We start from the raw sequence: 17,631 nt of genomic DNA, 5'->3' as shown, positions 1-17,631 counted from the left end.
CTGGCATTCTCTCCCTTTGTGAAAATTTCGCCCCAGTATACCAAGCCATTGCTTGGCAAATCACTACTTTATTGGAGAGCGACTGTTTTTTCACCACCTTCCCTCTCTACAAACAAGATCTACAGGGTTCCTCACATTCAAGTTCTTTGTCAGATAATCTCAGGGATGCTATGTAATCTCTCTTCACACCAGACATTGAAAGTGCATCCAACACACTTTGAAAACAAATGACTTCCGCCAATGAAGCTGTACTTTACTCCTCAATGAGAGACAATTCCCAGAACCTTTAATAAATTACAGTTCTCAGGATTCACTGGTGGTAAGGCATGTACTTTGAATGTGTGTTGAATGCACTTTAAATGTATAGTGTGTACCTCACTCTCTGATCTCAAAGTTGCCAATTTGCTCCTGGCCTTATATAAAGAACAGACCATTTTGCTGTGTTTAATAAACAAGCATTCATTTCATTCTGATGCCTTCATCCTGTCAATGTATAAATCAGGTGCATGATGAAAGAACCCCCCCAGTTCAAACTGGACTTCTCTCATATTTCATAGAACAGAAATATTTATCAAAGGTGAAATGTTCCAGACTTCAACACTGGGCAGCAGCATCAAATTCCTGAATAGCAATTGCTGTTTAATTATACAATATTTGTGGCATTTTCTGCTTTCTTCACAGCCTAAACATTTCTATGTTTCTCTGGAAGCTATGCTGCTTGTTTTGGTATCTGGTGGTTCAGTATTTTTAGAAGTTTTATTTTGGGGCATTGTTATTGGTGGACTAGATTAGACGTTTTGCATGTGGCAGATCTTGACATTATTTTAGAAATAGAACGGTCTAAACATTGAAGCAACTTAGCCTGCATAATGTAAGCTTGATTTTGATCTAGCACTTTAGTCTGCAGGAAAGGTGTCACTGAATTTAAGTCTCATATTTGAAAAACAGGGAGCATGAATCTTTCCAGGGCTTATGTGCTCAATATCTTGGGTCCGCAGGCAGTCTTTTACCATTTTATTGCTATAAAGGTTAGGGAGTGGTATGGGTGGCACATCTACCCCCACTGGTGGTACATAGGCATCTATGTAATTTTCCAGAGCCTTTTCAGAGCTTTGGGGTCAAGAAGACAGCCTGTTGTCAAAGCTGTACTTCTGCCCCATTCTTATTGCTCCTCACCCAACCTCCAGCAAATTAAGACTTTTCTGTTCCAGTAGGGCTTAAATGCCAGTTTATCACAATGAGGATTACTGAAAAACCCTAGGGATGGACATAGCAATCCAAGTCCAGCGCACTACACTTTTGCATAGCATTCATAACCTCTACACCATGTTCCATCTCATGTCTGAATTAAATGACAATAAATCTTATTTGATTGTACTTACAAGGTACTGGGGCGCTCTCATCTGTTGCTGCTGCTATTGTGGCTATCTGCTCCAAAATGCTAGAAATCCAGCACTCCCATTGATTTGCCATTTCCACCTCATGATCACCATGCCCTATGGAGTAGCAGAGATGCCGCTGCTGGGGGAGCTGGCTCCGTAGCATTGCCACATCAGTCACTCCTGCTTCTTGTGTATTAAGGATAGCCTCTCCCCGTATGAACTGACCTGGGACCCTGCGCTTGTCACCTGAGGCCTTTCTCTATGCCCACCCCTCCCTGAGAGGTTTGGAAGGTGACAACATGAGAACAGGGCTTTTCTCTACCCAGAGAGGCTCACCTGACCCCATCATTGCATGCCTTTAGGTGCAGACATAAACTCTTTACCCAATCTATGGCCTGTTAAATACGCGCAGAAAATGTGCTTTAGGGGAGTGGTGGAAGTGGGGTAGGACAAGAGAAGACTTATGCCTACACCAAACTCTGTTTCTCTTGTTCCTGGAACCCAGAAGAAATTACACCAGCAAAAAAGGCTAGTGTAAGTCAAACTCTGTTTTAAATGCTTTACACACACACACCCCCCCCGTCAGCTGTGGACCAACTCAACTAGCTATGAGAGCCAGTGTGGTGTAGTGGTTAAGAGCGGTAGTCTTGTAATCTGGTGAACCGGGTTCACGTCTCTGGTCCTCCACATGCAGCTGCTGGGTGACCTTGGGCTAGTCACACTTCTCTGAAGTCTCTCAGCCCCACTCACCTCACAGAGTGTTTGTTGTGGGGGAGAAGGGGAAAGGAGAATATTAGCCGCTTTGAGACTCCTTCAGGTAGTGATAAAGCGGGATATCAAATCCAAACTCTTCTTCTTCTTATAACCCCACTTCTGAGTTTGAATAGGGGTAAATTACACAGCCATAAATTACACTGGTTTCCTATAGTTTGGATTGTCCTGCCTATCCGCAATCTTTTCCTCATAGTAGCCCATCACATGTGTATCAGAAGTCTGCCAGCATCAGCCTGCTCTCTCTTCCTTCTGGTAGTTCTGAGATTGCAGATTTTGTCCCAGTCGTCTCTTAGCATTTCATCTTTTTTCTTTTTTACTAATTCTTTTATATTGCTGTTGTTCTGTGGGTGTTTGAACTGCTGCGGTTTTTAATATTCTTTATTCTGAACGTACTGCCTTATTTTGCTTTATTCTGTATTGGCATTTGTATTTTTTTCAGGATGCCTTTTTTTGATAGAAAAGCAAGGTGTTTAATAATAAACTAAGCAAACAACATAGAGGCAGTTGTGGAAAGGCCAACAGAATGCAGAGAGAGAACACCGTATGTGTTGACTTTTCACATGCTGTTCTTGGAGTGGTTTTTCAAGGATTTGCTGGAGGATTATCCAGGTAATAGCGGCTGCTCTGAAGCCTGCATAGGCAAACATCCAAATTCAAAAGGGAGGGTTAGGGACCCTCTTTAAGGAGGAATCTTCCTGTTTGCTTCCAGTTTAGTGTTATAGCATTAAAGTTTAAATGTGTGAAATCTGATGTCTGAATATGCCTTGTGTACTAGAAGTCCCAGAGAAGCCTCGTGAGGGACTACTGTTAGTGGTTGTTGCGAAAAATCTGAAACACAGAGAACATGAATAATCATCCTTCTGTAAAAGGCAGTCCAGGAATGCATTTCAGCACATCAGAGATTGTTTTAATAACTTCGCTGTCAGGTTCAGAAAACCAGGGACCTTTGTCAATCTGAGATAAGCAACTCTCACAAATCAGAACCTGCAGACACTGGTGTTAATTAATGACATCCCCCCACTGAAAATTTCAGTCAATTTGGAAGGCATCCACTAATTTTTGCACATTAAACCATGGGGTAAAATGAACTGAAAATAATTCCAATATATTTCACATCTAGCAACCAATGTGCCCCTTTGGTCTCAGATAGCACATGGGTAGAACAATCTAAAAAGTGCAGGACACAGATTTTCACAGCCCTCTAGCAGCTGGATGGTGGATCATTTACCAGAAGTAATGTATTTAGCATTAATTCTGGAAGTGTACACTTAATTCTGACCAAACTAAGCCTCCTAGAAGAAAATATACATAAGAAGGCTTAGTTTGGTCAGAATCGAGTATATACTCAATTTAAACATATACTGATTATGATCTCCAACATTAGTCAAATGTGGAGTAGACCCAATAAAATCAATAATGGACTTACGTTATTCACGCCTTGATTTCAATGAGTCTACTATGTTATGTTATGCATGGAAGTGAAGCATAACAGGCCTTCAATAATATTTCATTTTTCACATCTTTGTTAGGCTGCTTTTCACAACTATGCCCATTTCCTTTCTTACAGGGCATTTATCATACCTTTTAGTGAGAAAACTGCTGCTGTTTTGTTTACTTGTTCTCCTGTTGATCCCTTTAGTCATTTCCCGCTGTACAATCCTCTCCTCTTATAACAGGCGTATTACTGAGAACCCATCTGTCGGCATAAAAATGTGATGACAAAAGATGTGAAGGGCAAAGAAGCTCAGTTTCACAGTTTTCAATTTTACCATTTCTAATTCAATTTATGAAGTACATTGACTCACAAGTGAAATATTTCATTCGACAAAGGTGACATGTATGACAAGTTAATAAAATCAATTCAGAAATCAAATTAATTAATTTCCAGTTCATAACGAACACAGTTCCAGTAAGTCCTCAAGCCACTAAAGGCATTTAAGCTTTTCCTCTGACACGCTTATGCCGTTATCCCCATGGAAACATTTGGAGTGACATTTTTTAAGTGTTTGTTTATTCCAAGAATTTATAAGCCTCTTTTCTCCAGAAGTCCCAAAGTAGTATACAACAATTGTAAAACGGTGTAGTCAGTAGACAACGATCAATTAAAATCAAATTTGTGATTTCAAATGTGTCTTGGTGTGGTAATATGCCCCAAGATAAAGTCACGTGTTGTCAGAAGAAGGGCACTTTATCTGTTTCTCTGGGTCAGATGTTGCTTTAAAAAAACCACACGGGATATTATTCACCCTGATATATTAACAGTGCCTGGGGTTAAAAAAGGGGGGCACTTTGTAATATTATTTGTCTCCTGGAAAGGTTTTTGCTCCAGGCATTCTTTGGTTTCCAGAATGAAAACTGCAAATGGTATGTGGCTGAAATATGGAGATGTTGTTTGCTACAGATGACGATCAATTAGAAGGACTACACATTAGGTCTACTTCTTTGTAAATTATGCAATGAAAAGGGCAGATTCCAAGGTGGATTTTCACCCCATTTGTCAATACTAGAAAATACATTTATTTATATATGTAAACACACACAGGGAGGCTAGAACAGGCAACTGTGAAGGAAGGAAGGAAGGAAGGAAGGAAGGAAGGAAGGAAGGAAGATGCATAGTAGAATAGAATATAACCAAGAGATTGCTCAGGTTGCTAGCACATGTTGTGGAGACAGATTTCTGATGCTCAGCATGAATATGCTGTGAGCCAAATAATCACACTGTTTATTGAAAACATCCATGGCATTTCAAATGTTGGGGTCTTTGAAACTCCGCAATCCAGCCCTGCAGTGATTTCTCTCATTTTAGAAAGAAGCAGGCACATAAATACTGTTGAAACATATGGAGTCCTTTCAGAAACTTCCTGCCCCCTCCCATTTCTTTCTTCCCTCCTGGCAGGAGAGCCGGCTTAGCTTGCTTTCCTGGTTCAAATCCAGGAGTGAATCGCTTCTCAGACAGGACTGACGACACAGCTCATGCAAATTTTGTTGCTAGGAGAAATGGATGATAGAGTCTGCCTTTCCAGGTGGGAAATGACGGTAGCAGAGCTCTCTGTATGGTCTTCTTTTGTATATATATTTTTAAAAGTGTCATTCAGAATAACTGAGATTTCTCTTTCTACCAATGTCCTTAGAGAGAGAGGACAAAAAGTGTGGCTACTGCCCATGTGCAAATAAAGTCATTTATGACCTTGTACATTCAGCATTTGAGTGTTTTCTGTGTAGGGACACCTTTGAAGAACAGGCAGTAGTATGCATCTGGCAGTTCTAATACGAAAAACACTGTCTCGGTATTCCAAAGACTTTACTGGCTTCCTGTTGCTTTGCAGAAAGAATTTAGAGTGATGGTTTTGATCTCTGAATCCCTGTATGGTACACAGATCATTGTCTCCCTGCCCCAGTTTCTCCAGTCAAGAATCCGCTCCACTTCTGGGTGGGGAAGAGTTGCGGTCAGTCCACGTGGCCACCCACTCCGTTCTGGGGGAGGCAGCACTGCGTCTCACATCATTTGGAGGTCCCAGACGCATCATAGCGCCGGCCAACCAATCCGGCTGGCTAGGGTGTAAGGCCAGGAGCATTTAAGCCTCAGTGTGAATGGGTGCTCTTGGTAATGTGTCGAACTTTGACTTGGACTGTTGTGTATTGCAGCTCATGAGACTTAGGGGGAAAGCCTGGAAGCAGACAAATTCTTTCCCTGCTTTTTCTCATTTTCATTTACAATTTGAAACCAACACTTGTTTATTTAAAACATTTTATACTGTGCATCACTGAAACAGATTCCAAAGGTGGGATACAAAGGTATAGGTAATTAACTAACGTGGTTTCTATGTTACAGGTCAGACTGGGGGGGCTTCTAGAACCAGACAATTTAGCAGCATCCAATCATTGCTGTTCTGCTCTAAACTGCAAGTGAAATAGCAAGAGTGATGCTTTCAGAATTTTACCAATCTCTAGGCAGGGGGTAATACACTCCTTCCCAGTCACAAATGTTACAGGGAGGTGATTTTTAGTGGGAAAGTGCTCAGCATTGAGGTATGGAAACCCCTTACTTCTATGAGCTGTGTGTGTGTGCGTGTACACACACACACACACACACACCCCTTTTGTTCCTTTTCATGCTGCTAAAATTATAGGGGGGAAATGAATTCATTGCTGTATTTCGGCTATAGCCTACATTTACTCTTAGAAACTTGGCAAATGTTGAAGTGAGATAAGGAGCAAAATGTAGTAATAAGCATTTTGCCCCAAGGCACTATAATAGGGAGCAGGTGCACAAGAAGCATATGCTAAGCAGCAGAAGCCAGAGCGCATAACTCTCTAGAGCCCTTTCAACCTGGGGAAATGCTTCAGCTGGGAATACGGTGAATTAGTAAATTACATTTATTTAAAACTTCTGCTTTGTTAAAACCAGGGTGGTTTCCAAAACATACAACTCACACACACACACACACACACACACACCACATAAAATATGAACTGGGTATGATTCAACCAAAGTTACACACTTTGTGCAGTACAATATTAAGCATTTATACTAAGAAGAAAGTTCAACCAAGGCAATTCTGTTATTATTATGTTTAGATGTTGGAAGCTGCTTTATAAGGGCATGGCCTTAAATAGCAACCTAAAAATTGTTCATATAAATAATACATGTCAAATCTGAAGTAAATCTCTACATCTTTTTTTTATTTAACTTCAAGGTAAGTGTGTATAGGATTTTAGTCTTATTCCCTACTGAATGTGCTTAAGAACGGACCCTAAAATATGGTGCTTTAAATCTACATGAAACTGCTGAGTGGCAATCTGCTCTGTTGCCTCTTTCCATCAAAACCAGGTCAGGCAGTGATAGTGCTAGATTGGTGCCTAACCACTGTATTGGACTAATTGAAGGCCAATAAGCTGAGCTTCAATCCAGATAAGCTTTTTTGGATGGAGTTGAATTCCATCCTGAAAATATGCAAGTTTATAGTTTGCAGGTGCTCATTGGTTCATGTTTGATAGTAGAGGCGTAAGTGGACTGTCTTCTATCACTTTAATTTCATAGTGCAAAGCTGGTCTGCCAGTTACAACTCTGCCTAGACAGGGACAGCCTTCCATTTGTGATCCACCACCTGCTAACTTCCCCTTGGATTCCCGCCATGTGCTGTACGTGGAACTGCCTTTGAAAGTTCAGCAGATGGGGGACTTCCGGAGGCGGCGCAAAACCGTGATGGCGGACCTCTTCGAGCTCTGAAGAGGGGCACCGCAGAAAAGGGTTGCTCGCGACGGCGCAGCGGCAACCCATCAAGATAAACCACGGGCAGAGTGAGTCCGTGGCCGTGGGACCCGGCGGGCACCTGGAGCGACCCCGAAATCACAAAAGGAACCCCGTAAGGGGCTCCGGAGTGAAGGAGGGGGAGCGGTGCTGTGGGTTCATCGCTCTTTCTGCGGAGGCGAAGCCGCGCGGCTGTCACGGATGAGCGCTGACCTTTCTTCCAAGAAACATCGGGCTGAAACATCAAACCCGTGAGTAAGGACCTAAGATTCTACAAATCAAATCGGAAAATTTGGCTAAAAACGGGAGACGAGAAAGAGGAAGTCCGTCTTCCGACACTGCTTTCAAGATCAAAGCAGACGGTCTAAAGAGCGGAAAGCGCTGTGAACAGGGAAGCTTTGAAGCTTTAAATCGGGACTTTCGTGCACATTTGAATTTTACTTTTAAAGAATAAATACAGCATAAAATTGACCTGGAGCGGACACCCCAAGGGCAAGGGAAGACTCTAACCCCAAATTCCCGGGTGGCCGGGTAAAGTTGTTTAAACTGCGGAACTGTTGCAAGCTTCCAGATACTTTTGTAACTGGATAGTGTAATTTTGAGCTCACCTAGCTGAAGTGGATACAATTGCAGGCACCTTGCTGGAACTTTGTTATATGTTTAAAAGGGCTCTGCAGGACCTTTCTTTTAGCGTGCTGGAACTAATTTGCTTTTAAAATTGTTTTTAAAGTTGGAACAAAGAGACTTTAATTGCGGAAAGTTACCTTCTTCTTACTAAAACTTTGGTGGCACTCCCCCTAGAGGACATTGGGAATATAGAGGCCTGGGAAAGTTTCTCTGTTTACCTTCTCTCAATAGACTGTTTTTAATTCTGGACTTGCCTTTCCCATGGGATTACAACACTTGACCTTGAACGTTGACTGATGAGTGGCACAGGAAAGACAAGAGCAGCCAAAGCTAAGGAAGCTAAGGAGAAAGAGAAAGCAAAAAAGCAAGCACAGCTTTTGCAAACAACTTTAACTCAGGGACGTAGATTATCAGTTCCAGCTGTGCTTGCGACACAAAAAGTAGAAACCGAAAAGCCTGAAAAATCTGAAGAGGAAGATATGGCAGCAGGAGGAGCTGAGGCAGTACTGAAACAAGTTTTGGAACAATTGTCAGCAATAAATCAAAAAATTGATAACCAATCAACAAAAATTGACCAAGCAACATCCTCGATCCAGAAATTGACAGATCAGGTTTCCCAACATACCCAAGCAATTGAAAAATTGCAAGGAGCAACAGAAGAGAATCGTAAACTGGCAGGGGAAGCCGTTCAAATTGCAACATCAGCTAAAAAAGAAGTCGAGGAAGTTAAAGCGGAAGTCAAGCCTCTTCATAAACAGATAGGGGACCAACAAACCTATCTCTCGTTGGTGGAATTGAAAAATCGCGAGACCAACCTCAGACTAAGGGCAGTCCCAGAAATTGAACAAGAAGATTTGAAAGGACTTTTGACAACAGAGTTTACAAAGTTCTGGGACTTAAAAGAAGAAATTGATTTCAAAATTGTATCGGCTTTTCGGTTGGGAAGATTAGTAAGAAAAGATAGATCCAGAGACTGCTTAATAGCTTTGAGATCAAGGGAGGAGAGAGACAAAATACTAGGCCTACACTTCAAAAACTCAATTGTGATACAAGAGAAAAGGGTGGAAATTTACCGAGATATTCCTAAACAGTTATTGGACTTGAGAGCCACCTACTCAGATTTGGCTAAGTTGCTGAGACTCAACACAATTCCTTACAGGTGGGAGTTCCCACAAGGGCTATCATTCACTTACAAACAGAAGAAGGTTAAAATAAGATCACCAGAGGACTTACAAAAGTTCCAGCACGATCACGGAGAAGACCTCCAAAAAGAAGCAGCAGCTAATTGGCCTATACCCAACCCAGGTGGAGCAATACCTGCACCTTCGGAACCAGAGGAGAAAGAAGATACACCGCTCTAGGTGTAGCAGAATAGTTCAGGATGTCTCTGCGGCTACTCAGTTGGAATATAAATGGCGGAAATTCCCCGGAGAAAAGAAGGAGGTTATTTCACATATTGAAGAAAGAACAATTGGACATTATTTGCCTACAAGAAACCCATGTGACCAGGCTCCACAGGAAGGTTTTGGTAAATAAAAGATTAGGCCAAGAATTTATTTCGTCTGACAAAGTAAAGAAAAGAGGAGTGGTGATCTACGCTAAGGAGAGCCTGATACCCAAATTTCTATTTAAGGATGAACAAGGAAGAATTTTGGCAATTGAAATTCAAACCCAAGGAGAAAAAATATTGATATTAGGAATTTATGCCCCAAATGACGGGAAATCAGAATTTTTCAAGAAGCTGCATGAGACGTTGCTGGACTATCTGGATTATGCTAACATCATAATGATGGGAGATATGAATGGAGTGGTGTCTACACATATGGATAAGTCTTACAACCAAAACTTAACATCAGACGGCAGACTGCCCAAAACTTTTTTCGAACTGACTGACAATCTGGATTTGATCGACATATGGAGGACAAAGAACCCCCTAGGTAAAGAAGGAACTTTTTTCTCTGAGGCCCACCTGTCTTGGTCAAGGATCGACCAAATCTGGACCTCCAGGGGGCTGGCACCCAAGACTAAAAAGGTGGAAATCTGCCCAAAAACATGCTCCGACCACAACGCCTTGAAAATAGAACTTAGATTAACTCAACCCGGTTCCTTCAGATGGAGAATGAATGACACACTACTAAGAGATCAAGAGATTGTGAAAAAGGCCCAAAAAACATTAAAGGACTATTTTGAGATAAATCTGAATACTACAGTTGAAAAAAGAACGATCTGGGACGCAAGCAAAGCTCTTATGAGAGGGTTTCTGATACAACAGAATTCAATCAAGAAAAAACTCTGGAACGGAAAGAAGGACAAAATATTGGAGAAAATACACCAAGGAGAAAAAAAACTGAGAACCAAACCAAAGTCCAAGGAGGTGCTGAGAGAAATTAAATTCCACCAAGCAGAATACTCAAAATTGATTAATCAGGAGATTGAATGGAAAATAAAACAGATGAAGCAAAGATCTTTTGAATCAGCAAATAAATGTGGAAAGCTGCTAGCTTGGCAGCTGAAAAAAAGACAAAAGCTAAACACGATAACAAATCTAGAGATTGATGGAAGGATCGTACAGAAACCAGAAGAAATTAGGAGGTGCTTCCACAGATACTTCAAAGAACTGTATGCACAGGGGCCCCAGAAAGAATCAGAGATAGATCAATTTTTAAAGATAAATGGACTATCAAAAATAACTCAAGATAAAAGATCAATCTTGAACTCTACAATAACCTCACAGGAAATTGAAGGTGCCATTCAGAATATGCAACTAGGCAAATCTCCAGGCCCGGATGGACTTACCTCCAAATATTACAAGGTTCTGAAGGACTATTTGATACAACCTTTGTTGGAGGTATGTAACCAGATTATGGATGGGAAGAGGGCACCAGAAACGTGGAAAGAAGCCTTCATCACATTGATACCTAAGTCAGAATCTGAAAAGACTCAGCTTAAAAACTACCGTCCCATCTCACTCCTAAATGTGGATTACAAAATATTTGCAGACATTTTGGCAAATAGACTTAAAAAAGTCTTAAATGAAGTAATTCATAAAGACCAAGCTGGCTTTCTCCCTGGTAGACATTTATATGAGAACACTAGAAACATCATTGACATTTTAGAACTTTTGCAGACTAACAGGAACACAAGGGCGGTGTTAATCTTTATTGATGCGGAGAAAGCATTTGACAACATATCTTGGATGTTTATGAAGAAGAACTTGGAAGGGATGGGAGTGGGACGGGGGTTTGAGAATGGATTACATGCAATCTATTCAGAACAAAAAGCTAAATTAATAGTGAACAATGTGGTGACGGAGGAATTTAAAATTGAAAAAGGGACACGACAAGGGTGCCCTCTATCCCCTCTGTTATTTATTTCAGTCCTGGAGGTGCTATTGAATATGATCAGAGAGGACCGGTTGGTACAAGGGATAGAGGTCGGAGTGAAACAATATAAACTGAAAGCTTTTGCAGATGACCTAGTTTTGACACTGCAGGAGCCAGAATCCAGTACAAAAAGAGTTCTCGAACTTATATCTGAATTTGGTCGGGTGGCGGGATTTAGGTTGAATAAACAAAAAACTAAGGTTCTGACCAAAAATTTAACAATTACAGAAACAGAGGGGTTTCAGAGAGAAACAGAACTGAATGTGGTTAAAAAAGTGAAATACCTTGGGATCTATTTGTCCTCCAAGAATTTGAATTTATTTAAGGATAATTATGAGAAATGTTGGTTGGAAGTTAAAAAGGATTTAGAAATTTGGTCAAGATTGAAACTTTCCTTGTTGGGAAGAATTGCAGCTATAAAAATGAATGTGTTGCCGAAAATGTTATTTTTGTTTCAAACCTTACAGATCGTGGACAGAGTGGATTGCTTTGGAAAATGGCAGAAGGATATATCTAGATTTATCTGGCAGGGCAAAAAGCCCCGAATAAAGTTTAAAATATTAACAGATTCGAAAGAAAGAGGGGGGTTTGCCCTGCCGGACTTGAGGTTGTATTATGAAGCTGCAGCCTTCTGCTGGCTGAAAGATTGGTTTTTGTTGGAAAACACCGATGTCCTAGATCTGGAAGGTTTTAATAATGCTTTTGGATGGCACGCATACCTATGGTACGACAAGGTTAAAGCACATAAATTGTTTAAAAGCCACATTGTCAGAAAAGCAATTTTTGCAGTCTGGATGAAATATAAAGACTTACTAGAGAGTAAAACTCCGAGGTGGCTATCACCAGTGGAGGCCAAGGCCCGAAAAAGACCCAATATGGAGGCCTATTGGCCGAAATATTGGGAATTGACTGAAAAAATTGGAGACAATTGGAAGTTGCAGAGCCAGGACAAACTAAAAAATAAGGTGCGAGATTGGCTACATTATGCTCAAATTCAAGAGGTTTTCAAAATGGACAAAAAAGTTGGTTTCCAGGTGGAAAAGTCGAAACTAGAGACAGAATTGTTAGAACCAAAGACAAAGCTGTTATCTAGAATGTATAACTTGCTGCTTATGTGGAATTTACAGGATGAGACAGTTAAATCTGCTATGATTAAATGGGCACAGGATGTTGGACACAACATTATGTTTGAAGACTGGGAAAGGTTATGGAACACCGGAATGAAATTCACGGCCAGTACGGCCTTGAAGGAAAACATTATGAAAATGATATACCGGTGGTACATGACCCCAGTCAAGTTAGCTAAGATACATCACCTGTCTGACAATAAATGTTGGAAGTGTAAGGAAGCAGAGGGGACTTTCTTTCACCTCTGGTGGACATGCCCAAAGGTTAAGGCTTTCTGGGAAATGATTTACAATGAGTTGAAAAAGGTATTTAGGTATACCTTTCCCAAGAAACCAGAGGCCTTCCTGTTGGGCATGGTAGACCAGAAAGTGTTAAAGAAGGACAGAACTTTGTTTATGTATGCTAGTACAGCAGCAAGAATACTCATCGCAAAGAACTGGAAGACACAAGATTTACCCACGCTGGAGGAATGGCAGATGCAGTTGATGGACTACATGGAGATAGCTGAACTGACCGGCAGAATCCGAGATTTGGATGTAGAAACAATTGAGGTGGACTGGAAAAAGTTTAAAGACTACTTGCAAAAGTATTACAAACTGTATGAATCTTAAGACGGTGCATGATTTGGAGATGATACGCTTTAGCAATTATGATTAAGTAAATAGTAAACTAAGTGATAAAAGAGAAAAGGAGATAATATGAAATTGAACATGTTACGTTTATTTTAAAGGTATAAAAATTGTGACATAATACATTGAATATAGATACATAACATGTAAAAGTTACAATAAGGTATGACATAAGGTAACAAATTGCTGACATTGTTAATATAAAGAACGCAGAATCGGAAGGGGTGGGGAAGTCCAAGTTGGGATTTTTGTTAAAAAAAAAAAAAATGGTTTCTTGTAAACTCCTTATTTGTTTGTAATGTATAAAATTTGGAAAGAAACGTAATAAAAAATATTATAAAAAAAAAAATGAAAGTTCAGCAGATGGTGAAGATGGCTGAGAGAGCATTAATTGGGATGGGGCATTATGAACATATGCCAATGCTTCATCGCCTTCACTGTCTCCCAGCCCATTTCCAGGTCCAATTCAGAGCGTTGGTCTTAACTTCTGAAACATCTGCAGAACCTGTGGCCCTCCCAGCGCTGTTGGACTCCAAATCTCTTCATCCCCGGCCAGCCCAGCAAATGGTCAAGGATAATCGGAGTTATAGTCCAGCAAAATCTGGAGGGCTAGAGGTTCCTCAGTACTGTTTTAATGTCTTTCATAATTTCTGAAGGATTGCCTCTTCTCTTATGCCTTTAGATAACTTGCTGAGGCACTTCCTTCCTGGTGCCAGGGGCAAATGAGGCATGGTGGGTAGTTATGAGACACACTTTTAGAATTTTAAAACAAACAAAACATTCCAGAGGTCACATCGAGAGAGATAAATACACAAATGAACTATGCATCCTCATCACACATTTGGGAAAGAATATGTCTATGAGTGCCAGACATATAATATTTATTACAGCAGCAGACTTCCAAGGTTAACAACAACCATGTTTAAACCTTGAAGATTCAGTGGCATGATATTTAAATAAAGAAAATCTGGACTATCAAGATAGAGTTCAGGATAACATACCTCTCCAAAAAGAAAAGTGAACAGAAGGTGGTCTAGGTCCTTCTGGTGAAGAATTAATGAAAGAAATGAAAGGAGATCAGTTATTGTAAGATTTACCTTTGGCAATGTCACTTCTGACTACTCTGTGATGTGTTAGTTTATCTACAAGTGCAACTTTCCAAAACCAGTTTTGCATAGTTAACAAATAGTCACTTCCTCACTAGAATGTGATAATCATCTGGGCTGCTTCCAAGAAATAGATTAGTAACAGCTTAAAAAAATGTATTTATTCATTCCTTGAAGTAACAATAGACCCAAGCCTGGGTCTTTAACCACTGTAGCATTCAAGATTTTAGAAATTGTGTGGAACACACAATCCCAAAACTTGTTTGTGACCTGAGAGGGTCTTTTCACCAGCAGTCCTTAAACTGTGGAATGCTCTCAACAGGGAGGTCCACCTGGCATCTACTTTAATGTCTTTTCAGCTGCGATATATTTTACTTCTTTCTTCACTTTACTTGTTTTAAAGTGCTAGTATCATTTTTTAAACTGTTTTAGCTGCATTTAAACTGAGTTTTATGTAAAAACTGTGGCTTTTAACTTTGACATAGTTTTACCTTGTGTTTAGGCTATGCATTATTGTAGAAAAGCTTCAAAACTGAAATTAATCAAACGCTGTGTGCTCCATTCATTTCAGCGTGTGGCTTAACAGCAAAAAAAAAGTCCACGTGTCTACTCAGTCAGAAGTAAGAGACTCATTTAGCTAAATGGAACTTACTCTCGGGTGTATAAGATTATAGATACTTGTTTACATCTCCGTCTCAGTAGAACTTAAAAGTTGAGCTGAGGTGAATACCCACAGCTTTTCCTCTAGATCTGAATATTAACCTGCAAAAGTTGTATGAGTCACAGGCTGATAATTGCTGGAAAACATCTTTTCTGTCCATGTGCCAAAACCTTGCAGCTTACAATACCTCCTTCCCATTGCAATTTTTCACAATCTCACAGTGTGGATACTAGGGCAGGGTGACATCTGGTTTCCAATATCACGATATAACACCAGCTAAATATCATGATAGGGACGCAGGTGGCGCTGTGGTCTAAACCACAGAGCCTAGGGCTTGCCGATCAGAAGGTCGGCGGTCCGAATCCCCGTGATGGGGTGAGCTCCCATTGTTCGGTCCCTGCTCCTGCCAACCTAGCAGTTCGAAAGCACGTCAAAGTGCAAGTAGATAAATAGGTACCACTCCGGCAGGAAGGTAAACAGTGTTTCCATGTGCTGCTCTGGTTCTCCAGAAGCGGCTTAGTCATGCTGGTCATATGACCCAGAAGCTGTCTGCGGACAAACACCGGCTCCCTCGGCCTATAGAGCGAGATGAGCGCCGCAACCCCAGAGTCGTCCGCAACTGGCCCTTAACAGTCAGGGGTACCTTTACCTTTACCTTAAATATCATAATATCACAATATATATCTGCGGCAGTGAAGGGCCTTAAAATGTAAGGTTGACTAGTGATGGGCAAACTCCTCTTGGCACAATCATGAAAATTCCTCAGCATGTTAGGGCAACTTCCCCCTAATAAGCATAGGTTAGCAAACTATTTTGCCTAATATACTCCTTTTTGCAGAGCATAAAAGGTTCAGTATTCTTTTTTCAGTATCAGTGGATGCAGGAAATCTAATGTCTGAGCATGAGGTTTTCAATAGTAAGTGGATACTGCAAATTATTTCACAAAGTTTTTCTGCCTTCGGAAAATGAGACCACAACGATCATTATAATTAAGCCTGATTCCGCCAATGTGCATCCTGGGAATCACACTGGCAACTTGACCATTGCCTGGGGCCAAAGCGGATATATCTCTTGCTTCTTGAAGCCACAGATAATGTGCGTACACATCTTAAATTGTTATTTTTGAATTGTTTTCATGAATATTCTGGAGACCAAGCCTTTGTTTGTTCATGGATTGGAATTACTCAATAATATTCCTGTTCCAGTGGCTGTGAATGGAGGTAGTTTGTTCTGCTTTCATGCTATTGTGTATTTATATTTATGGTTTTAACGTGTTGTGAGTTGCTCATAAACCTTCAGGTAACAAGCAGCTAACAAGTCAAAATTATCATCATCATCATTGAATTGCTAGCAGCAAGTGCAAATGTCCTTGTGGAAGCACCTTAAAAATCCTGATATGCTCCTGGAAATGAAGACATTTGATAAATACTACATATTAAAAATACTATTATGTACAACTATTCCACCCACATGCTGGGTGCACAGAGCTTTTCACAAATACTTGTGGGTTGCACAGATGTATTTTGTTGGACCGCCATGACTCACAGAGGATTTATGCTGTACAACTGGCTTCTAACTACCGTAACTAACTAACTAACTAACTAACTAACTAGCTAGCTAGCTAGCTAGCTAACTATACACACAGAGAAATAGACAGACAGACACACCATTGGATTGTAAAAACAAACAAACCTCAAAGTATTTTACAAACAGAAAAGAACAATAAAATTATCAGTAAAAACAGCTGTTTAGAATATTCAAGTCATAATTAAAATTGATAAGCCTCCCCAATGCAGAAATCCAACCCACAATGCACAGAGGGGGGGAAAGCTGGAGACAGTGATGGGCAATGCCTGAAGTGAGCTGTTATCTCTCTAATATCTCCTCAACAACATTTTCTCAACAACCAAGGAACCAATCCGAGGGCAGGCCAAGGGGACTATTGTTCAGTCAGCACCATTTGCCAAAAGACTGTATGTGTGTGTCCCCTAGGCATGCTCCAATAACCAGCAGCCATGCTCAAACAGGTAATATATAATACAACTCAAAGTTAGGCATATTTAAGCTCATTGAAATCAAGGGCCTCAGTTTGGTTGAAGTTTGCCACAAGTAGGCTCTGCTGAAACCGGGGGTGCAGTTTAGCCACAACTATCTTAAGCCCATTGCTTTCAGTGGAATGTAGTCAACTTAAATTAAGGACCAATGTGTTTAAGGCCCAAAGTAAAGAAAGATGCTGAGAAATCTCTCTGTGCAGTGGGACAGTTTGCATTCTTTAGAAAAGAACAGCTCATCTGTGCTGTTGTGGTTCACAAGCAGCTGCTTAAAATGCTTCTGAGTGTGTGGTCTAGGAGCGTAACTCTGTTTTTGTTTGTGGCTCTTGTTTGGGGGTGGGGAGAAAGTTTTTTAAAAAAAAAATCCCTGAAGATTTATGCCTGACAAAAAACCCTTAAGTAGAGTGATAGCTCATAAAACATTTTAGGCAATGTCTAATGAAAGAAACTGACCTCTGTCCAGCTCTGATTGCATTTTGATGGGTGTCCCTATCTGTAGACGAGAGTGAGTTCCAGATTAGCATGGCAGTGCATATTTGCTTTTGGGCCCACATGCATGACCCTATTTTGCTTTCCTTTTTTTTTTTTTTTACGTTGTAGATGACTTAACATTATCATCACATTGAATTAATAGCCCTT

This window comes from Podarcis raffonei, chromosome 3, assembly GCF_027172205.1.
Source record: "Podarcis raffonei isolate rPodRaf1 chromosome 3, rPodRaf1.pri, whole genome shotgun sequence".
Lineage (NCBI taxonomy): Eukaryota > Metazoa > Chordata > Lepidosauria > Squamata > Lacertidae > Podarcis > Podarcis raffonei.
The sequence above is the reverse complement of the archived record's forward strand: the minus strand, read 5'-3'. Positions refer to the sequence as shown.